The sequence below is a fragment of the Carcharhinus amblyrhynchos genome, chromosome 11 (assembly GCF_965287045.1).
Source record: "Carcharhinus amblyrhynchos chromosome 11, sCarAmb.v2.hapA, whole genome shotgun sequence".
NCBI classification, from domain to species: Eukaryota; Metazoa; Chordata; class Chondrichthyes; order Carcharhiniformes; family Carcharhinidae; genus Carcharhinus; species Carcharhinus amblyrhynchos.
In genome coordinates this window covers 7639208-7663534 of record NC_137334.1, presented here as the reverse complement: position 1 = coordinate 7663534, position 24327 = coordinate 7639208, and the positions used below count along the sequence as shown (strand labels likewise).

Genomic DNA, 24327 nt, shown 5'->3' with positions numbered 1-24327 from the left:
TGTTGTTCAGTTTGTGTTAATGTCCTTGAGGCAAATGCAACTGGTTGCCCTTGCTGCATTAGGGTTACTCAGAGAGCTTTACAGCACAGATTAATCCTTGCCATCAAGTGGGGTTAATTCTGTCCCTCAGAATCTTTTCCAATAATTTCCCACCATTGATGTTGGACAATTGGCCTGTAATTTCCCCTTCTTGAATAATGGTACCACCTTTGCTGTCCTTCAGTCCTCTGGCCCCTCACCTGTGGCCAGAGAGAATTAGCATCAGAGCTCCTGTAATCTCCTCCCTTCCGTCACATAGTAGCCCAGGGTACATCTCATCTGGGCTTGGGGATATATCTACTTTTAAGCCCAATAACACCACCACTATCGCCGTGCTAATCTACTCAATTATGGCACAGTCCCCCTCCTTGCCTTCTATATATAATTCATCCTTCTCCATCGTGCGCACAGATGCAAAATACTCATTTAGATCTCACCTATGTCTTTTGGCTACACGTACAAATTGCCACTTTGATCCCTATCCTTGGCCATGATGATCTTTGCGACATTGATGGAGACGGGAGTGGTTCCAGAGGATTGGAGGATTGAGGATGTGGTTCCTACGTTCAAGAAAGGGAGTAGAGATAGCCCAGGAAATTATCGACCGGTGAATCTAACCTCGGTGGTTGGTAAGTTGATGGAGAAGATCCTGAGAGACAGGATTTATGAACGTTTAGAGAAGTATAGTATGATCAAAAATAGTCAGCACGGTTTTGTCAAAGGCAGATCATGCCTTACGAGCCTGGTTGAGTTTTGTTTGAAGATGTGACTAAACACATTGATGAAGGAAGAGCGGTAGATGTTGTTTCTATGGACTTCATCAAGGCGTTCGATAAGGTCCCGCATGCAAGGCTTATTGAGAAAGTGAGGGGGATGGGATCCAAGGGGAGATTGCTTTGTGGATCCAGAACTGGCTTGCCCACAGAAGGCAAAGAGTGGTTGTAGATGGGTCTTTTTCTGCATAGAGGTCAGTTACCAGTGGAGTGCCCCAGGCATCTGTTCTGGGACCCTTGCTGTTTGTGATTTTTATAAATGACCTAGATGAGGAAGCAGAGGGATGGGTTGGTAAGTTTGCCGACGACATAAAGATTGGAGGTGTTGTGAATAGTTTGGAGGGATGTCAGAAGTTGCAGTGAGACATAGGATGCAAGACTGGGCGGAGAAGTGGCAGATGGACTTCAACCCAGATAAGTGTGTGGCGGTTCATTTTGGCAGGTCAAATGGGATGAAGGAATATAATATTAAAGGTAAGAGTCTTAGCAGTGTGGAAGATCAGAAGGATCTTGGGGTCTGGGTTCTTAGGATTCTCAAATCAGCTTCGCAGGTAGAGGATGTGGTTAAGAAGGCGCATGGTGTACTGGCCTTCTTCAGTTGAGGAATTGAGTTTAGGAGTCGGGAGAAAATGCTGCAGCTGTATGAGACCCTGGTTAGACCCCACTTGGAGTACTGTGCTCAGTTCTGGTCACCTCATTACAGGAAGGATGTGGAAACCATTGAAAGGGTGCAGAGGAGACTTACAAGGATGTTGCCTGGATTGGGTGGCATGCCTTATGAGGATAGGTTGAGAGAGTTGGGCCAAAGGGCCTGTTTCCTGGGCTGATTTTGTTCTTTGTTCTTTATTTTGTTCTTTGTTCTTTTCTCCTTGCAGAGATGAAGGATGAGAGGTGACCTGATAAAGGGGTATAAGATGATGAGAGGTATTGACTGGGTGGATTCTCAGGCTTTTTCCCAGGGCTGAAATGGCTGCCACAAGAGGACACGGTTTAGGGTGTTGGGGAGTAGGTACAGAGGAGATGTCAGGGGTAAGTTTTTCACTGAGGGTGGGTGCATGAAATCGGCTGCCGGTGGTGGAGGTGGATTTGATTGGGTCTTTTAAGGGACTTCTGGATGAGTACTTGGGACTTGGTAAGATTGAGGGTTATAGGTAAGGCTAGTAGGTAGAGATGTTCGGCACAACTTGTGGGCCAAAGGGCCTGTTTGTGCTGTAGTTTTTATATGTTCTTCTGTGGCCTATAATATACATATAAAACACCTTGGGATTTTCCTTTATTTTGTCCACCAGTATTTTTTCATGCCCTCTCCTTTGCTTTCCTAATTTTTTGAATTGCCAGTGCATATGCTCTAGTTTTACAACTTCTGCCCATGAATTGCATTCTTGAGGTTCTCCTCTCTCATTACACTTGCGCTCCCTGCAGAATCTCTTTATGCCTTCAGCGAGGTCTTTTTGTTGCCCAAATTCACAGGATTTTGTGAGCTGTGTTACTGCAGTCATGATGTGGGTATGCCGGCGTTGGACTGGCGTAAACACAGTAAAAAAATCAAATAAATAGGTTGGACTAAAACCTGGTGTTGTCAGACTTTTTACTGTGTTTACTGCAGTCACACACGAATCATCAGTGGATGCCGTTTGAGTCCTTATGTTGAAACACAGCCTTGTAAATTGCTTTCACTTGGGATTTGAAATATACTTTCAAGGCTTTCAGGACTTCTACCGTCTCTTCCCTCCCCCCACCCCCTGGTTTTTTTGGGACAGGTTTTTTGGATTTGAGATGGAATACCATTTGTAGCAAGCAGTCTCTCCCCAACAGTGTTAAGAGTGTTGCTAATCAAATTGGGTCTGCCTTGTTGCAATCTTGTTCTGCCAATGTAAGTGGAAAAGTGATCAGTTCTGTCACATAGTACCTTTAATTTTGGCAGGGGATGGGAGAGGAAAATTAATGGCTATCTTGACCCATCCAATTTCTTTGCTTCTCAGTGGTTCTTTATTAAGCAACCTTCTACAGCTCTGAACATTTCATGTTCCTCTTCCAATATCTGTGGCTTCTCACCAGCTCTTAAACTCAAATCTTGGTATCACTTCTGACAAGTTACAGTACTTCTGATGTAGTGTCTTTATTAGGATTGCCTGTAACATAGTTGCTCCCACCTTGTGCCTTATGGCAGAGGTCACATGGCTACAGCAAGCCGGCTATGATCTTTAGTACAGTCCAAATGAGGATCAGTAAAAATTGTTTATGTTGAAGATTGTAGCTGAGAAGCAATTGAAATGTATTGTCCTTTTTGTGGAGAGAAAGGTGTGTTGAGTGCATGATGGAGTTGATTACTAGGAAGAAGGAGCAGATTTGCCCAAGAGCAAATGGAAAGATGTGGCGAGAGAATTAAATGCAGTGGGATTGGAAGGAGAATGGTGACTGAAGGGAGGAGATGGAGAAGAGTGATCAACCAGAATTGTGGTGACCACAAGTTAAATGGGAGAAACTTAATTTTTTTTCTGTTTCTGAATTGGGAGCACATTGAATTGTCAGAGAATTGTTTCCCCCAATGCTCAAAAGGTGCATTTGTTCACACCAAACTCCAGGGCAACCTAACCCTGCTTTGTGCTTTGCTAACTATTTCAATTTGTCTGCTGCTTTCAAAGCTCATACTTGCATGAATCTTCAGGCTTCCTCTCCATGTACACACTCTAGAACTGTTCCATTATATTGCCTTTCCTTATGCCTCCTGCCAAAACACATTCTCTGCCATTTTTTGGTATTAAATTCCATTTGCCACCTACATGCCGATTCTGCTGTCCATCGTGTTGCAGTTGATTGGTGTTATTCATATTTGCCATACCTCTTGGCTTCATCAGCAACTTCTATAATTTTATTCTATATTCCATTTAGCCAAGTCATAGGTTATACATAATGTGAGGTGGCTAGCTTAGCTGGCTCAACAGTTGGTTTGTGATGCCGTGTGGGTTAAACTCCTGACCTGCTACGGTTATTCATGAAGCCTTGCCATCTCACCCTAGTCTTTTGCCTGAGGTGTGGCGATCCTCAGGTTAAATCACCACCAGCCAGTTCTCCCCTTGAAGAGGAAAACAGCCTATGATCAACTGGAATTATGGTGACTTTACCTTTTATATTTATTTGTATGTGAAAAACACCAGTCCTAACTATGGCCTAACTGTCCACCTTCCTCCATATACCACTACTCATTTTCTGTCCTTAAGCTAACTTTTAGAAGATCATCTTATTCCGTGAGCTTCAATTTTCTTAACTGGCCTTTTATCTGGAATTTTCTCAAATGCTTTCTTAACATGCAATTAGACATCCACTGTCTTCCCTTAAGAACATATAAGAACATAAGAAATAGGAGCAGGAGTAGGCCATCTAGCCCTTCGAGCCTGCCCCGCCATTCAATAAGATCATGGCTGATCTGTCGTGGCTCAGTTCCACTTTCCCGCCCTCTCCCCATAACCCTTAATCCCCTCTCTTATCAAAAACCCATCAACCCACTTCTTAAAAATATTTAGCGAGGCAGCCTCCACCACTTCAACGGGCAGAGAATTCCAGAGATTCACCACCCTTTGAGTGAAGAAGTTCCTCCTCAACTCCGTTCTGAACGGAGTTGAGGAGGAACTTCTTCACTCAAAGGGTGGTGAATCTCTGGAATTCTCTGCCCGTTGAAGTGGTGGAGGCTGCCTCGCTAAATATTTTTAAGAAGCGGGTTGATGGGTTTTTGATAAGAGAGGGGATTAAGGGTTATGGGGAGAGGGCGGGAAAGTGGAACTGAGCCACGACAGATCAGCCATGATCTTATTGAATGGCGGGGCAGGCTCGAAGGGCCAGATGGCCTACTCCTGCTCCTATTTCTTATGTTCTTATGTTCTTATGTTCTAAACCGCCCCCCCTTTATCTTGAGGCTGTGCCCCCTAGTCCTACTGTCTTTTTTGAGCGGGAAGAGTCTCTCCACCTCTATCCTATCCATCCCATTCATCATCTTATACGTCTCAATGAGATCTCCCCTCATTCTCCTAAACTCTAACGAGTACAAGCCTAGTTTATTCAGCCTCTCCTCATAGCTCAACCCCCTCAACTCCGGTATCAGCCTAGTAAACCTCCTCTGCACTCCCTCCAGGGCCAAAATATCCTTGCGCAGGTGCGGCGCCCAAAACTGCACACAGTACTCCAGCTGCGGCCTCACCAATGCCCTATACAGCTGCAGCAAGACCTCCCTACTTTTATATTCAATCCCCCTCGCTATGAAGGCCAGCATCCCATTCGCCTTCCTGACCACCTGCTGCACCTGCAAGCTGGGTTTTTGCGACTCATGCACAAGGACCCCGAGGTCCCTCTGCACCGTCGCCTGCTGCAGTTTTTCGCCACGTAAGTAATAGTCCTTCCTACCATTCTTCCTACCAAAGTGGACCACCTCACACTTGCCAACATTAAATTCCATTTGCCATTTCCTGGCCCATTCGCCCAGCCTATCTAGATCCTTCTGCAGACTCTCCACACCCTCAGCACAATTTGCCTTTCCCCCAATCTTGGTGTCATCAGCAAATTTCAACACCCTGCACTCGGTTCCCTCCTCCAGATCATCTATATAAATGGTAAATAGCTGAGGCCCCAGCACCGACTTCAACCTTGTCTGTTACTTCATCAAAATTAGTTGAATGGAATCTGCCTTTTACAAATACAAGCAGGAAATGCTAGATATACTCAGCAGGTCTGGCAACAACTGAAAATGAAAAACATTTTATTTCTAATTTCCAGTATCCATGACATTTTGCTTTTGTTGTACTGCGTTTTATAATTCTTTGTTGACTTTCAATTAACCAGAGTCTATTCAACTGCCTTGATTTGTTTTTCTGATTATTGCTTGTAAAAATCTTATCCATAACTAATGTTTGTGACTGGCCTGCAGTTACTTGAAATATCCTTGAATGTTTTAGGGTGAAATATTTACTACCCTCCAGTCTCTGGCACATCTGCCTCCAGGGAAGATTGGCAGATTATGGCAAGCTCTTCCATTATCTCCACCCCTTATCACCTGAAGCAAGCCATCCACACCAGACCAATAATCAACTTGCATAGCCAGCCTTTTCAGTGCATCCTAGCTACCAGTTTTCACCCGAGACATTACTTTGACCATCTCTGCTTGCATTGATGTTTTATCAGCATCTTTTTCCTTGGTGAACACTGGAGCATACTCTGTTAGCCTTGCTCTGAGCATGCATCACTCTCATTGTCCCTCATGCAGATTGGACCCTCTCCATCTCCTAATTCCAGCTTACTATTTACATGCTGAATTTTTTTGGTTCTCCTGCCATTCTAGTGAAACAGTTTTGTATCACAACCCTTCAAAATTATAAAATGATATCTGCATAATACAAAAATGCATGTGAAAGTGTTTTAATAATGCTTTTGAGAAAGCTGGGCATTCTTTAGAGTAGTACATAATGATGTGACAGACCTGACAATCCAGAGGACGTAAATGCAATTCTAGTAATATTTTGGTGCATGCTGACAGAAGTGCTTTTAGTGTGTCTAAAGATTGCCTATTAGATGCCATTAACAGTGCCAAGGATTGGTAAACCTGAAACACTACATTAATATTTCCCTCCCTCCCTCCTTCCCTCCCTCCCCCCTTCCCTCCCCTAACCAAAAAAAAAGCCACTGTGAGGAGGTAAAAGTGAAGTTAAGAGTTTTATGATTTTTTTTCAAATAATTTAATTGGTACTCAAAATGTTGGTCAGTGGTGTTAAGTGTTGCACTTGAGATGTGGAAGATCCATGATGCTTCCAGTGTCTCGGACAATTATGTCTGCAGAAAGTGCACCCAATTACAGCTCCTTACAGAACACATGGATAGGTTGCAGCAGCAGTTGGATGCACTTAAGAGCACGAAGGAGGCGGAAAGTGTCATAGATAGGAGCTTGAGAGATGTGGTCACACCAAAAGTGCAGGCAGATAGATGGGTGACTGCCAGAAGGAGCAAGCAGTCAGTGCAGAAATCCCCTATGGTCAACCCCCCTCTCTACAAATATACCGTTTTGGATACTGTTGGAGGAGATAGGCTACCAGAGAATACCAGCAGCAGCAGCCAAAACAATGGTACCACGACTAGCCCTGTTGTTAAGCAGGGAGGGACAAAGGGGGCTAGAGCAATAGTTATAGGGGACTCTATAGTTAGGGGTGCAGATAGGCATTTCTGTGGACGTGAAAGAGACTTCAGGATGGTATGTTGCCTTCCTGATGCCAGGGTCCAGGATGTCTCTGAATGGACAGGAGGCATTCTGAAGGCAGAGGTCATAGTACATATTGGTACTAACGACATAGGCAGGAAGAGTGATGAGGCCCTGCAGTTTGGAGAGTTAGGTAGAAAGTTAAAATGCAGGACCTCTCGGGTTGTAATCTCAGGATTACACCCTGTGCTAGTGAGGCTAGGAATAGGAAGATAGTGCAGCTCAACATGTGGCTAAACAGCTCATGTAGGAGGGAGGGTTTCAGATATCTGGACCATTAGGGTCTTTTCTGGGGCAGATGGGACCTGTACAAGAAGGATGGGTTACATCTAAACGGGAAGGGCACAAATATTCTGGCTGGGAGGTTTGCTAGTGTCACATGGGAGGATTTAAACTTGTTTGGTAGGGATGTGGGAACCAAAGCAAAGGTGAAATAGCTGAAGGGGCACCAGAGAGTAGGGTCAGTGAGACTCAGAAACAGTAGGCAGGTTGGAATTGCTAATCAGAAAGTCTGTTGGACTGAACTGCTTTTGTTTCAATGCGAGAAGTGTAACAGGCAAGGCAGTTGAACTTAGAACTTGGATCAATACGATGTTGTTGCTATTACAGGACTTGGTTAAGGGAAGGGCAGGATTGGCAGCTTAACGTTTCAAGATACGGATGTTTCAGGTGGGATAGAGGGGGATATAAAAGGGGTGGGGGAGTTGCACTACTGGTTAAGGAGAATATCACAGCTGTACTCCAGGAGGACATTTCAGAGAGATCATACGGCAAGGCAATATGGGTAGAGCTCAGGAATAGGAAAGGTGTAGTCACAATGTTGGGGATTTACTATAGGCCACCCAACTGCCAGCAGTGATTGAGGAACAGATACGTAGGCAAATTTTGGCAAGGTGTAAAAGTAACAGGGTTATTGTGTTAGGAGATTTTAATTTCCCCCATTTTGACAGGGAGTCACTTAGTGCTAGGGGCAGAGTTTGTAAAGAGCATCCAGGAGGGCTTCCTGAAACAATACATAGTCCAACTTGGGAAGGAGCAATACTGGACCTTGTATTGGTCCAGTATGAATGAGTCTGGCCAGGTAGTTGATGATTCAGTTCGGGAACAGCGACCACAATTCAATAATCTTTAAGGTACTGATGAATAAAGATAAATGTTGTCCTCAAATTAAGGTGCTAAGTTGGGGGAAGGCTAATTATAACAATAATTATATTGAACTGAAGAATGTAGATTGGGGGCAGATGTTTGAGGGCAAATCAACATCTGGCATGTGGGAGGCTTTCAAGTGTAAGTTGATAGGGATTCAGGACTGACACATTCCTGTAAGGATGAAGAATAAGTGTGGCAAGTTTTGGGAACTTTGGAGAATGAGAGATACTGTGAGCCTAGTCAAAGAGAAAAAGGAAGCATTTGTCAAAGCTAGGAGGCTGGGAATACATGAAGCAAGTGTGGAATACAAGGAAAGTAGAAAAAAACTTAAGCAAGGAGTAAGAAGGGCTAAAAGGGGTCATGAAAAAGCATTGGCCAGCAGGATTAAAGAAAATCCCAAGGCTTTTTATACATATTTGAAAAGCAAAGGGTAACCTGGGAGAGGATTGGATCACTCAAGGACAAGGGAGGGAATCTATGCATGGAGCCAGAGAAAATAGGAGAGGTATTAAATGAGTACTTTGTGTCAGTATTCACCAAAGAGAAGGACTTGGTGGAAGTCTGGGAAAGGATGTGTAGATAGTTTGAGCCACGTTGAGATCAAAAAGGAGGTGGTATTGGGGTTCTTGAGAAACATTTAAGGTAGACAAGTCCCCAGGGCCAAATGGGATATACTGCAGAATACTGAGAGGCAAGGGAGGAAATTGCTGACGCCTTGAGAGAAATCTTTGTATCCTCACTGGCTACAGGGGAGGCCCCAGAGGATTGGAGAATAACCAATGCTGTTCCTTTGTTTAAGAAGGTAGCAAGAATAATCCAGATAATTACAGACCAGTGAGCTTTACATTCGTAGTAAGGAAATCATTGGAGAGGATTCTTCAAGACAGGATTTATTCCCACTTGGAAATAAGTGCACATATTAGTGAGAGGCAACATGGTTTTGTGAAGGGGGTTCATGTCTCACTAACTTGATCGAGTTTTTTGAGGAAGTGACGAAGATGATTGACGAGGGTAGGACAGTGGATGTTGTCTACATGGACTTCAGTAAGGCCTTTGACAAGGTCCGTCATGGCAGACTGATGCAGAAGGTGAAGTCACATGGGATCAGAGGTGAGTTGGCAAGGAGAATACAAAACTGGCTTGGTCAAAGAAGACAGAGGGTAGCAATGGGAGGGTGCATTTCTGAATGAAGGGCTGTGACAAGTGGTGTTCCTCAGGGATCAGTGCTGGGACCTTTGCTGTTTGTAATATGTATAAATGATTTGGAGGAAAATGTGACTAGATTGATTAGTAAGTTTGCAAACGACACAAAGGTTGTGGATTTGCAGATAGTAATGAGGACCATCAGAGGATACAACAGGTTATAGATCAGTTGGAGACTTGGCAGAGAGATGGCAGATGGAGTTTAATCTGGACAAATGTGAGGTAATGCACTTTGGAAGGCCTCATACAGATAGGAAATATACAGTAAATGGCAGAACCCTTGAGAGTATTGATAGGCAGAGGGATCTGGGTGCACAGGTACGCAGGTCACTGAAAGTGGCAATGCAAGTGGAGAAGGTAGTTAAGAAGACATACGGCATGCTTGCCTTCGTCGGCTAGGGTATTGAGTTTAAAAACTGGCAAGTCATGTTGCAGCTTTATAGAACCTAAGTTCGGCCGCACTTGGAATATAGTGTTCAATCGTGGTCGCCACACTACCAGAAGGATGTGGAGGCTTTGGAGAGGGTACAGAAAAGATTTACCAGGATGTTGCCTAGTATGGAGGGCATTAGCTATGAGGAGAGGTTGGAGAAACTTTGTTTTCACTGGAGTCACGGAGGTTTTGAGGAGACCTGATAGAAGTCGACAAGATTATGAGAGGCATGGACAGAGTGGATAGTCTGAAGCTTTTTCCCAGGGTGGAAGGGAACTCTCAATTATTAGGGGGCATAGGTTTAAGGTGTGAAGGGCACAGTTTGAAACAGATGTACAAGGCAGATTTTTTACACAGTAGTGGGTACCTGGAACTCATTGCTGAGGGAGGTAGTGGAAGCGGATACGGTAGTGACTTTTAGTGGGCATCTTGACAAGTACATGAATAGGATAGGAATTGAGGGATGGTCCCTGGAAGGGTAGGGGTTTTAGTTAAGTCAGGCAGCATAGTCGGTTCAGGCTTGGAAGACCGAAGGGCCTGTTCCTGTGCTTTAATTTTCTTTGTACTGAGAGTTTATCTGTTATGAAGGGCTTGTCTCCGCATTTGCTTGCTGCTTATTGTAGAAGAGATCGCACAAGAGGTTTGTTCAAAAAACATTTATGTGCTAATTATTTATAAAAGTTATGACTAACATGTAGCTTGAGCTGCCCTCCGAGATTCTACTCCGACATCATCTCAGTGTGACATCACTGTGACATAGCTGTTGAGTGCTCTTATTAGAGTTAACCCTTTGCTGTACATCTATACAAGCTTTTATCCCCATACTGTTTTACATAAACTCCCCAACATCTCCCTCCAAGGTATCTTCTCTTGAAGGAAATGTCTGTTTGTTTGTTTTGCCGGTCTCCCTAAATGAGTATGGAGATCCTGAGGTAGATGGGAATGCTGGTGCTCTGAGTACAGTTTGAAAGGGCTGTCAATGTTCTTCTGTTTGTGGTTTGAGAAGTATGATACACCCTCCCTACTTTGGGAAATATGCCCATGCTGTTGATGGTTTTCTGTCCTTCAAGATTAGGGTGAATTGGCTCTCCTGAAAATGACTGCCTGTGTCCTGATTGTGCACAATCTTGGATACAGTAGTTTTCCAATTACCATATTGGTCAACAATCCATATCTTTTCTCTTCTCAAAATTGTAAGGTTTTGTGCGCTTTCTTCCACTGTGTCTGTATGTACAAGCCTGACTTGCTTCTTTCTTCCCAGCTTGATCGTGGTCTTCCTGTGCGACATTCAGTAGCAAAATGTGGGACGGGAAGGGAAGTTGCATCTTCAGCGTACAGCCTATCAAGAGTTTAGAACATAGAACATTACAGCGCAGAACAGGCCCTTCGGCCCATGATGTTGCGCCGACCAGTTAAACAATGACCCTCTAACCTAAACCAATCCCTTGCCATCCATAAACCTATCCACGGATCTCTTAAACGCCCCCAAACTAGGCGCATTTACAACTGCAGCAGGCAGGGCATTCCAATCCCTCACCACCCTCTGGGTAAAGAACCTACCCCTGACGTCCATCCTATAACTACCCCCCCCTTAATTTAAAGCCATGCCCCCTCGTGCTAGCTTTCTCCATCCGAGGAAAAAGGCTATCACTGTCCACCCTATCTAAACCTCTAATCATCTATATGTTTCAATAAGATCCCCTCTTGGCCGCCTTCTTTCTAACGAAAACAGCCCCAAATCCCTCAGTCTCTCCTCATAGGACCTCCCCTCCATACCAGGCAACATCCTGGTAAACCTCCTCTGCACCCTCTCCAAAGCCTCCACATCCTTCCTATAATGTGGGGACCAGAACTGCACACAGTACTCCAAGTGTGGCCGCACCAGAGTTGTGTACTGTTGCAACATGACGCTGCGACTCCTAAATTCAATCCCCCTACCAATAAACGCCAAGACACCGTATGCCGCCTTAACAACCTTATCTACTTGATTCCCAACTTTCAGGGATCTATGTACACATACACCTAGATCCCTCTGTTTATCAACACTATTCAGAGTCCTCCTGTTAGCCCTATACTCGACACGTCTGTTATTCCTGCCAAAGTGAATTACCTCACACTTCTCCGTATTAAACTCCATCCGCCACCTCTTGACCCAGCTCTGCAACCTGTCCAAGTCTCCCTGCAAACTATGACACCCTTCCTCACTATCTACCACACCTCCGACTTTGGTGTCATCAGCAAATTTACTAATCCACCCAACTATACCCTCATCCAGATCATTAATAAAAATTACAAACAGCAGTGGCCCCAAAACAGATCCCTGAGGCACACCACTCGTAACTGAGTAGTAACTCGTAGTTTGCATGGGACAAACTCATTTTGTAATGGTGTTGAATGATTGCTAAGCTGGGCAAGCTCAAAGTTATCGCTCTTCTTCCAGAGGGCTTTGGTGTATACTCCTGACCCAGCCTCTCCATTAGCTCGTGGGTATTTTGCAGAATTTGCGGTGTGGTCAAATCCATATGACTTTGCAAAGAATCAAAGATGAAGTGAACTGGGATCTAATTGATGACATTACTGTCCAGAATGCTAAGGATATAGTAATAGCTTCAGACGTGACTCCGTGTAGCTGTTGTACTTCTATGCAATGGGGATAGTAGTTGACAATTCGAAAGATTTTTCATTTATAATGTGACGTTAGTGTACCTTTCAGTGTTTTTTTTAAATCATGATCACAAACTTGGGTGATGTCGTTGCTGGAAGGATGGAAAAAAACTGGGTAGGCCAAGTGACCGAAGTTTTTCAGCTTTCAGTTGTGTTTTGGCTGCAGTCTTAGAAACAAGCTGGAAAATAAGTCTCTTTGCCTCTCTTTTGCTTTGAAAATTTTACCAGTCCCCTGAAAGATAGGCTTGTTGCCATGATGCAGTAAAGAATCCGTGCTTTTCGTGTTTTGGGAAGATGATCTGACAGCAAACTGCTGAGTTTTCAAGATCATTTGAAATCAGCATTCAACCCCGGGAATAGATTCCATGTATCGTGTGAGCTTTAACCTGTGCAGTGATAAATCTATTTAAAGGGTTTTATTTACTGGATATTGGTCTTGATTGGAACGTCTGATATGTTGGTTAAGAGTTATATATTATTGAGAGTGTTTGTTTTGTTTTCGCTTGTAATTGATAAAAGTTCTTGCTAATTTTCATTCTGTATATGTTTATTCTTGAATAAACTTTGTCTGATCAAAGCTCTCCAGTGGGTCTTTTGAATCACACCTGAGGTGGAACTTCAGTGGCTTATCCTAGCCAAATTCAAAATGCAAAACTTGTGATTCAGGCGGACTTCATAAAACACTTCGGAGTTTCTAATCTGAACCATATAATAGTCCAACAAATTTATGCCAAGATGTTCTCAAGGCTTTGATGGGAGGGAGGATAGGAGTGGCTCCTTCTACTCGTGCCCTTGGATGACACAGGTGACACAACTATACAAAAAGTAAGTAGCTTAGCATTTTTCTTCTCTTTTCCCCCCTCCCACCTATTGTTTTTTATTTCTTAACTGCTGGAGAGTATTTTTTGTTGCCGTCCTCTGGAAAATCTCTATAGACCCCAATTTTACAATTGTTTTAGATGTTTGTTTATAGCAGGAGCTTGCATTGTTCAACTAACTCTTCCATATTTCACGGCTGTGCACAAAGTGCTTCCAAATATCATCCCTCGATGGCCTTGCTCTAAATTTAAGATTATACCGTCTTTCCCATAGTACAACAGTGACAACATTTTAAAGTGCTTCATTGGATATGAAAGTGGTTTCAGCCTGAGGTTGAGGGGAGATTTGATTGATTTAGATAAGGTAGTAATGAATGAATAATGTCCTGGAACATGTCTAGAAGGGTGGTGGAAGCAGAGATGATCCAAAGGAAATTGTTTGGTTGCTTGGTGCTGAATTTGCAGGGTTCATGGGGTTGGAGTAGGGTAATAGAACTGACTGGATTGTTCTATAGAGAGCCAGCATAGACTTGATGGGTCTAATGGCCTGCTGTGCCATAATTAGTCTGATTCTAAATGTAAACTTCAGTGAGGATCTGGCCCTTCTCAAGCTTAGTTGAGATTTCCCACTGCTGATTTTTACCTTGACCCTTTCTAAAAAATCTTCCTGTGGGCATTAAGTAACAATTAGGTCACAATTTAATTTATTACTAATGTTTTGTGGGCCTGTGCATAAAGAATTACAAGCAGTCATGGCAGCAGATGTCCATGGAGCATTTTCCAAAATTGACAAAAAGTGTTCAGCTCTTTTTGCTGCTGATCTCGCAAACATGAGAGCAAGTTGTCAGTTCAATGCGTTATTGGGTTTTGCAAAGATTTCGACAGTCGAGCAAGCTCTTGCAAGCCACACAGTTGAACAGGTACATTTGATCTAATCTCTTGGTTTGGGCTGTGTTCCAATTGAAATTTTTATTGCCCTCAACCAAGAGAATTGTGTAGTGTGGTCAGGAATAGTATAACTGTCAGAAAATCCCTTTCAAACTTGTTTCAGATAATGGGAAAAATGTGGGCAGTTGCTCACCACCTCTTTCTTCTATATACTACTGCCAGAGAAAAATTGTAAGGACTGACTTTCCAATGTTTCGAGTTGGTGAAATTAGATAACTCTGTCCTTCCCATACCCACACTTAACAGTACTCCCTCCAGGCCAATTATTTTGCATTAAGTCTCTAGTTTAACATGCTGTTATGTGTAAGAGGAAGGCTTGCTTTATTTCATCTTCAGAGCTGTTTCCCGTACCTCTTTTGTTTTAATAGTCTTATTTTTGTCATGTATGCAAGATGTTTTCAGAAGCTATAAACCTTCCAAGGTTGGCATACTTCTTGAGGCTTGTGGCTTCCTTGTTGCATGCATTACATCTTCAGTTTCTTCATTTGCTTCTCATTACTGCCAAATACAATGTAAAACAAAAGAACTGATTGTAAGTTGCTGGGGTTTTGTAATATGGAAGCAAATATTGTATGCTCTAATGACTTGTATTGCAGTCAAATGTCCCAAAATGCTTCACAGGAGTTATCAAACAAAGATTTGACACCGTGCCACAGTGATAGTGGGATAGATAGCCATTGGCCTGATTAATGATCAGATACACAAAAAGAGAAAATGGGATTATTCACAAAAACCAACCCATTCATCTAATACAATGGATAAATGGTCAGTTCCAATTTAGCAAACTCTAACTGTGTGCCAGAGGGATCACTGCTGAGATCGCATCAACTGACAATCGATGCTAACAACTCGAATGAAGGGACGTTATATATTGCAGCCAAATTTGTTGACCATATGAAAATACAAAGGGTCTACTAAGGGGTATAGGTAGATTAAATGAGTGGGCAAAACATTGGTAGATAAGTGGGCAAAAAATTGGAGATGAAGTACAACATGGGAAAAGTGAGTTTGTCTATGTAAGAATAGAAAAGCAGACTATTCATTAAATAGAGACTGCAGAATGCTGTGGTACTGAAGTTCTGGGCGTCCTTGTGTATGAATCATATGCATATATAACACATAATTAACAAGGTAAATGAAATGTTGGACTTTACTGCAACGGGGTTGGAGTCTAACATGGAAGTCTTGCATGACATTGTACAGGCCATTGGTGAGACATCTACAGGACTGCATATAGTTTTATTCTGCTTATGTAAGGAGGCATATATACTTGGATTGGAAGCAGTTCAGAGACAGTTCACTAGGTCGATTCCTGGAACAAAAGGGTTATCTTATGAAGCTTGAGTAGGTTGGGCTTATACTGGTTGGAGTTTAGACGAATGAGAGGTGATCTTATTGAAGCATCTAAGATTGAGGGGGCTTGACTGGCTAAATTCCAAGAGAATGTTTCCCCTTGTGGGAGAATCTTGACCGAGGGGACACGTTTTTAAAATGGGGAGCTTTCCATTTAAGGTAATGAGGTATTTCTTCTCTCAGGGCTCACCCCAGAGAACAATGGAGGCTGATTCATTGGATATATTCAAGCTGAGATATACTTTTGTCTGAATTATACTCTCATTGATCAAGGACATCAAAGATTTTAGGGGGTGAGGTAAGGCCACAATCTGATCAGCCATCATTTTGTAGAATGGTGGTACAGGTTCACAGGGACTAATTGCCTAATCCTGGAGTCTGGCTGTCTTTTGAGTTAATTTAAAAACTGTTCCATCTAGTTGACTTACATGCACTCACTTCAGAAGAGGTGCAGAATTTCTTAGTAAGAGGTGCATAACACTATTTTATTGAAGTGCTATGGTTTATCTACTATTGATGGAACTTTCATGACCTTTGCAAAATTTTCCTTTGCTGCCCTTTCCCTCAGAATGACTGAATTATCAGTAATAGGATGATAGTGTTTTAGTGTCTGAAGTAAATGAACATTATCTGAAAACAGTTCTCCCGAGGGCGTCACATTCTGATAGCCCTGCAAATAAAGATAAACATACCAGGCTCAGTGTGGCACTAATTATGAGCCGTTCTTGAGAGGAAACATATACACTATGGTAGCAACTTATTAATTTCTGATGTTAATCTGAGCCACACTGGAAGTGACAGTAGTGCTAATCAGTAAACCAAGTGGAGATATTGTTTGAGTCCTTTGCTGAACCTGACCTGGATAACCCACATATCTCCTCATTTGAAAATCTCTCCTCCAGGCTTTTTGTCCTTTATGTGCTGGCAGAATAAATATTTCAAGGTATAACGGTGTCACCTGATGCCAGATGTTTTCATGTTCTGATTTAGAATTAAATGCACCACATGATTTGGGATTTTATTCAAATTGGCTTTAAGCAGTTAGTATGAAGTGCTTTCAATTCATATTTTACCTGTGTTCTCAAAAATATAACTTGCATAACCTTAGTCTAATCTTTGCAATTGACCTATTTGGCGTGAAAATCTCTGCAAACAGCCTTGTTTTGGGCTACACTGGGATTCTATTTTAAAATGAAAGTTAAACATTTAAAATAAATTTGAGGTGATTCATAGAACAGTACAGCACAATACCGGCCCTTCAGCCCTCAATGTTGTGCCAAGCTATGTCCAAACCCAAGATCAAACTATCCTACTCCCTATCATTCCGGTGTGCTGCATGTGCCTATCCAATAACCGCTTGGAAGTTCCTAAAGTGTCCGACTCCACTATCGCAGCAGGCAGTGTATTCCATACCCCAATCACTGAGTGAAGAATCTACATCAGACATCCCTCCTACATCTCCCACCATGAACCTTATAGTTATGCCCCCTAGTAACAGTTCTTTCTACCCGAGGAAGTAATCTCTGCACATCCACTCTATGTATCCCTCTCATCATCTTATAGACCTCTATTAAGTCACCTTTCAACCTCTTCCGCTCTAAAGAGAAAAGCCCCAGCTCCCTCAACCTTTCCTCATAAGACCTACCCTCCAAACCAGGCAGCATCCTGGTAAATCTCCTCTGTACTTTCTCCAATTGCTTCCATGTCCTCCTCATAGTGCGGTGACCAGAACTGAACACAATATTCCACATATGGTCTCACCAACGTCCAGTATAGTTGCAGCATAACCCCACGGCTTTTAAACTCAAACCCCTTGTTAATAAACGCTAACACACAATAAGCCTTCTTCACGGCTCTTTTCGACTTGAGTGGCAACCTTCAGAGATCTGTGGATATGAACTCCAAGATCTCTCTGTTCCCCCACATTCCTCAGAACTCTGCTGTTGACCCTGTAATCCGCATTCAAATTTGTCATACCAAAATGAATCACCTCACGCTTTTTGGCCCAGCTCTGCATCCTATCAATGTCTCTTTGCAGCCTGCAAGAGCCCTCCACCTCATCCGCTACTCCACCAATCTTGGTGTTATCAGCAAATTTACTAGCCCATCCTTCAGCCCCCTCTTCCAAGTCATTGATAAAAATCACAAGTAGCAGAGGACCCAGCACTGACGCCTGTGGAACTCCGCTGGTAACTGGCCTCCTGTCGGAAAATTTTCCTCCCACCACCATCCTCTGTCTTCTATGAGACAGCCAGTTACTTATCCAATCAGCCAAATTTTCTTCTATCCCACACTTACTTACCTTCTTCATGAGCCTACCATTGGGAACCTTATCAAACGCCTTACTAAAATCCATGTATATGACATCAATTGCGCTACCTTCGTCTACACACTTAGTTACCTCTTCAAAGAATTCAATCACATTCGTGGGACAGGACTTACTCCTCGCGAAACTGTGCTGAATATCCCGGATTAAACTGCATCTTTCCAGGCTATTGTAACTTGACTGTCTTTAGAGTTGATTTATCATGAAATATTCTGGTTATTTTCCAAAGAGACCTAGTTTCACTGTTCGAAGTGGTGCAGAATGCATTAATAAGGGGCACTTAACACTATTTAATTGAAGCACAATGCAATTTATCTCCCATTGAGAAAACTACACTTGAGGAGACTTGTTATCTGAATGTTCTTTGTTTCCACTGATATCTCCTGTAATCAAAGATCGGCAGTGAAGCTCACATTCTTCTTGGAACAGATACTTGCACAGGCAACTTTACATCTTTGCAGCAGTCAAATTGAATGGGGAGGAAGAATTTGACATTAATGTGTATACAAGGATAAAATGTTTTGATAATTAACTTTTTGGGTTATACTGGCTTTTATCTCAATCATCTTTAGCACCTTAAACCCCCTCCCCTCATGCCAAGGTGAAACTTATCCACAACAGAACATTTCAGAGGAAAAATTACAGGGTAAACCCAGCTTTTCCAGGATAAATGCATCTCTAAATTTTAATCAAACCTGAAAGATATGAAGAAACTGTCTTTGAAGAATTTAAAGGAGCAAGGTTTTGTTTGGAAGCCGCACAATTGAAACCTTGCCAACTTGTCAAGGTAAGTGAAGTTGAAGAGAAATTTAACAGTAGTGGAGGGATTAGATGTAATCGCACTATAGTCTGAATGCACAGGAGTCATTTGTGCTATTGATGAAAGTGTCTTGGTCCTGTGACCTCACATACCAACAGAATTTTTGTGCATAAATCTCTGAAAACCATTCGGTCTTTTAATACGCTAAATAGAAGAGACGTGATATAGTTAGTCAAGATTTTTGAGGCATAGGTCTTCGGTGATAAGGATTTGGACTCCAAGATGATGAGGCATACCTCCCTTTTGTACCCTCTGAAGCAGGTATCTCTATACATGACATTTAAACATCGGGGTAAAACAGCAGAACCATGAAATACGTATTGAATACTATGTCAGTAGTGATTTTTGTTGATTTCCAATTCAAAAAACATGAGGTCAACAATGTAGATTTTTATTTCCCTGATCTGCTATTTGTGGAGAAGTTTAGTGGATCAGTATTTTGCATGTGGGTTTAAAAAGCAGAAGGACTAGAACATACTGAATCATTAGTGATGTTTTTCATTTATAAAGATTATTGGTTAGCAAGGAAATGCAGACTTACCAGCCTATTGTATAATTTATTGAGGTTGCACTGCCCCAAAGCAGTTTTTCCAACAGCCATACCCACTACAGAAGCATTCCAGAAGGCAGTGGTATGCCTCAGACTTGACATTACCAACGCAGCCATCAAAGAGAGTGCTCCTACTTGAAAAGTTTACTGAATGTTACTTTTAAAAAATTGTAGTTGAAAAAGTTCAACGTCAGTCCATTTTTAAAACAGAGTATGTCACTAAGCATTCCGTTTAAAGGCTGCATATTCAACCATTTTCATTTGGAGTTTATGGAAAAGGTGGATTGATATTGAATTATGTACTTGGGCTTCAATTAAGGATGGCAGCATTATTAAACTCATTGTGAACTTGCAGCACACTGTCCTCTCAGGCACATCTCTAAAAATGTTGTTAAACTTGCTGTCAAAGGTGTCATGTTATTTGATCAACCAATCTCTATCTTGCAGAGGTTGAATGCTAACTTGACACCACCACTGACTTCACTGGACTGTGACCCCATCACTGAGCATCAAGCCATTGTTTCCCAAACTGTGACTGACCTCATCACTTCTGGAGATCTTTCCTCCCAACGTTATAGTTCCCCAACTCAGCTGCCACCTCGTTCCTGAGATTCACAAACAGAACGTCCCTGGTAGAGGCATTGTTGCAACCCTTTGTTGCAACCCTTTGTTGCACCAGAGACCTGATTCCTTCCCTCCTATTTTACTTCCCATACATTTGCAATCTACTAATGCACTCAGCCCCCTCAGCAGTTTTCACTACCTGTTTTGTACCATGGACATTTAATGCTTCTACACCTTTATCCCCTTCCAAGATGGTTTGAGGGCCCTCAACATTTTTTATTGAATGGAGGCTTGACCAGTCCCAATAACCACCACCTCTACCTGAGTGAATATGTTTTCATGTTGAACAACTTCTCCTTGACTCCACTCACTTCCTCCAAGTGAGGAGCTCTCAACATTCTGAAGGAACTGTTCACTCCATGACAGCATGGCGCATCCTTCAGCTACACCCAACACTGCTTCCCCACTTCCAACAGCATTTTGTCATGTAAGTGCAGAGCATGCACAACTTCCCCTCTTATCTCTTCCCTTCACAGGGCCACAAGCGCACTTTTGAGATGAAGCAACAATTTGTTTATAATGCAAGCATTTTCTTCAGCGCTATTCTGTTTTATTGTAATGTATTAACTATGTTCAACGCTAAACGTGGTTGCTGCTACTTTGGTTTTGCCGATTGAGTGAATGCTTGTTTTGCTGATTGAGTGATACTCTGCTGAATGATTGTGTTCAGCCAGTATGACCTGAAACTTACTACCCAAAACTGTTCTACTGAAGCTTGAGGAACAGTACACCAGATCAACATCTTTTGGTTTGGCAAAAATGTTGATTGAAGGCCGTAGAGCCTCACAAAAGGTTGCTACAGACGGTTAGGGTACACGGAGTTGGGGGTAAAGTGTTAGCGTGGATTGAGGATTGGTTATCTAACAGGAAGCAGAAAGCTGGAATCAATGGATGCTTTTCTGGTTGGCAGCTAGTGACTCATGGAGTGCTGCAGGGATCGGTGCTGAGGCCTCAACTGTTTACTATTTACATAGACAATCTGGAGGAGGGGGCTGAGTGTAGGGTAACAAAATTTGCTGATGACATGAAGATGAGTGGAAAAGTGAATTGCGTGGAGGGTGCGGAAAGTCTGCAGAGAGATCTGGATAGGCTGAGTGAGTGGGCGAGGGCCTGGCAGATGGAGTATAACGTTAGCAAATGTGAGGTTATCCACTTTGGTAGAAATAATAGTAGGAGGGGTTATTATTTAAAGGGTGAAAAACTGCAGCATGCTACTGTGCAGAGGGACCTTGTGCACGAATCGCAAAAACTCAGTCTGCAGGTGCAGCAGGTGATCAAGGCGGCGAATAGAATGTTGGCCTTTATAGCGAGGGGGATAGACTATAAAAGCAGGGAGGTCTTGCTGCAACTGTGCAAGGCACTGGTGAGGCCGCAACTGGAGTACTCTGTGCAGTTTTGGTCCCCTTATTTGCGAAAGAATATAAAGGCCTTGGAGGGAGTACAGAGAAGATTCTCCAGGTTGATACTGGAGATGAGGGGGTTAGCTTATGAGGAGAGATTGAATAGACCGGGCCTGTACTTGTTGAATTTTAGAAGGCTGAGGGGGGATCTTATAGAGACTTACAAGATAATGAAGGAGCTAGATAGGGTAGAGGTATAGAGATTCTTTCCGCTTAGAAAGGAAAATAGAACTAGAGGGCACAGCCTCAAAATAAGAGGGGGGGGGGCAGTTTATATCAGAGTTGAGGAGGAACTTCTTCACTCAAAGGGTGGTGAATCTCTGGAATTCTCTGCCCAATGAAGTGGTGGAGGCTACCTTGTTGAAATATATTTAAGTCACAGGTAGATAGATTTCTGATAGACAAGGGAATTAAGGGTTATGAGGAGAAAGCGGGAAAGTGGAACTGATCCACTTAGGATCAGCCGTGATCTTATTGAATGGCGGGGCAGGCTCAAAGGGCTAGATGGCCTACTCCTGCTCCTATTTCTTATGTTCAACAATTCAGATCATAATCACTGTCCCCAGTTTTTCAGATAGTAGCTATTGATGATTATGCTCAGACCATTTTTACTTCAAACCTATCTTTAGTTTCTTGCTCAGTTAGCACCATCTGTTGCTGGCAGCATTGTTCCTTTTCTCATTTATTCTCTTTAAACTTCTATCACAAATCTTCCCTCCATTCCACTTTTCCTTTTCTCTGTACTTAAAACCTAATCTAAAGACATGCGGGTTAGGTAGATTGGCCATGCTAAGTTGCTACTTAGTGTTCAAAGATGTGTAGGTTAGGGCAATTAGTGGGGTAAATATGTGAGGTTACAGGGCTGTGGAGTCGCATGTAGGCCAGACTGGGAAGGACAGCAGATTTCCTTCCCTGAAAGACATTAGTGAAACGTCAGGTATATCCTCTGGCTTGAATATTAAATCCCTTTTTAGCCATTAGAGAAAAAGCAGAAAAGGTTCACTAGAATAGTTCTAAGAATGAAGAACTTTAGTTAAGAAGATAAATTGGAGAAGTTAGAACTGGTTTCCATGGAGAAAAGGTTGAGAGGAGATTTGTTAGAGACATTCAAAATCATGAGGGATCTGGGCTGAGTGGAACTGTTCCTACTCATGAAAGGATTGACAAAGAGAAGGGACAGATTTAAAGTAATTGGTAAAATAAACAAAAGGATCATAGAGAGACATTTTCATGTAGTAAGTGGTTATAGTCTGGAGTGCACTCCCTCAAGAGTGTGGGTGGAGGTACATTCAGTTGAAGCATTCAAAAGGCAATTAGCCTGTTTCCTGAAAAGGAAGAATGTTCATTGTTAATGAGAGATGGTTAGAGAAACGTGTTAAGTTAATTGCTCATTCAAAGAGCTGGTGCAGATACCATGGGCTGAATGGCCTCCTTCAGTGCTGTAACAATTCTGTGATTCTGTGAATTCTGTCATAGTGGGGTCATGGTACGGGGGACACGGGCGGAAGTGTTGTAGAGTTGGTATTTGACCTTTGCTTGGTAAATGTCAGTATGCCAGAGAACAATGGTGTCACCCGTGGATGTTAGGGAACTTGGAGAAATAAATAGTAATGTCTTGTGGAGTGTACATATTACAGAGAAGGAGGTGCTGAAATTCTTAAAGTGCATCAAAGTAGATAAATCCCTGGGACCTGGTGAAGTGTATCCCAGGACATTGTGGGAGGCTAGGGAGGAAATATCTCTCAGCCGAGATATTTGAATCATTGATAGTCACGGGTGAGGTGCCTGAAGATTGGAGAGTGGCAAATGTTGTCTTTGTTTAAAAAGGGCTGCAGGGAAAAGCCTGGGAACTACAGGCCAATGAGCCTCACGTTTGTTGTGGATAAGTTGTTAGGCATTCCAAGAGACAGGATCAACAGGCATTTAGAGACACAAGAATTAAGGACAGAAGGCATGGCTTTGTGAGTGGAAAACCATGTCTCTCAAATATGATTGAGTTTTTTGAAGAGGTAACCAAGAAGGTAGATGAGAGCAGTGCAGTTGATATCTATATGGACTTTAGCAAGGCCTTTGACAAGGTACTGCATGGTAGGTTGTTGCAAAAGGTTAAATCTCTTGGGATCCAGGGTGAGGTATCTAAATGGATACAAAATTGGCTTCTTGACAGAATTGTAGAGGGCTGTTTTTCAAACTGGAGGTCTGTGACCAGCGGTGTGCCGCAGATCAGTACTGGGTCCACTGTTATTTACATAAGAACATAAGAAATAGGAGCAGGAGTAGGCCATCCAGCCCTTCGAGCCTGCCCCGCCATTCAATAAGATCATGGCTGATCTGTCGTGGCTCAGTTCCACTTTCCCGCCCTCTCCCCATAACCCTTAATCCCCTCTCTTATCAAGAACCCATCAACCCGCTTCTTAAAAATATTTAGCGAGGCAGCCTCCACCACTTCAACGGGCAGAGAATTCCAGAGATTCACCACCCTTTGAGTGAAGAAGTTCCTCTCGTCACGTATATTCTCATCCAAATCATTAAGAGGCATGGTTAGTAAGTTTGCAGATGACACCAAGATGAGTGGCAAAATGGACAATGAAGAAAGTTATCTCCAATTACACCGGGATCTGGATCAATTAGGCCAGTGGTCTGACAAATGACAGATGGCGTTTAACTTAGACAAATGAGAGGTGTTACATTTTGATTGACCTGGGGCAGGACTTATTCAGTTAATGGTAGGATACTGGGGAGAGTTACAGAACAAAGAGATTTAGGGGTACGTGTTAATAGCTCCTTGAAAGTGGAGTCACAGGTGGACAGAATGGTGAAGAAGGCATTCGGCATGCTTGGTTTCATTAGTCAGAACATTGAATACAGGAGTTGGGACGTTTTGTTGAAGTTGTACGAGACATTGGTAAGGCCACACTTGGAATACTATGTTCAGTTCTGGTCACTATTATAGAAAAGATATTATTAAACTAGAAAGAGTGCAAAAAGA

The 24327-nt window shown here is 42.7% G+C and overlaps 1 protein-coding gene across 4 annotated transcripts in view; it reads left to right on the top strand.

Annotated features, from left to right (window-relative positions):
- LOC145349904 (protein FAM117B-like) overlaps positions 1-24327 on the top strand; it is a 334408-nt gene that overhangs the window by 192254 nt on the left and 117827 nt on the right. The window lies entirely within an intron of this gene.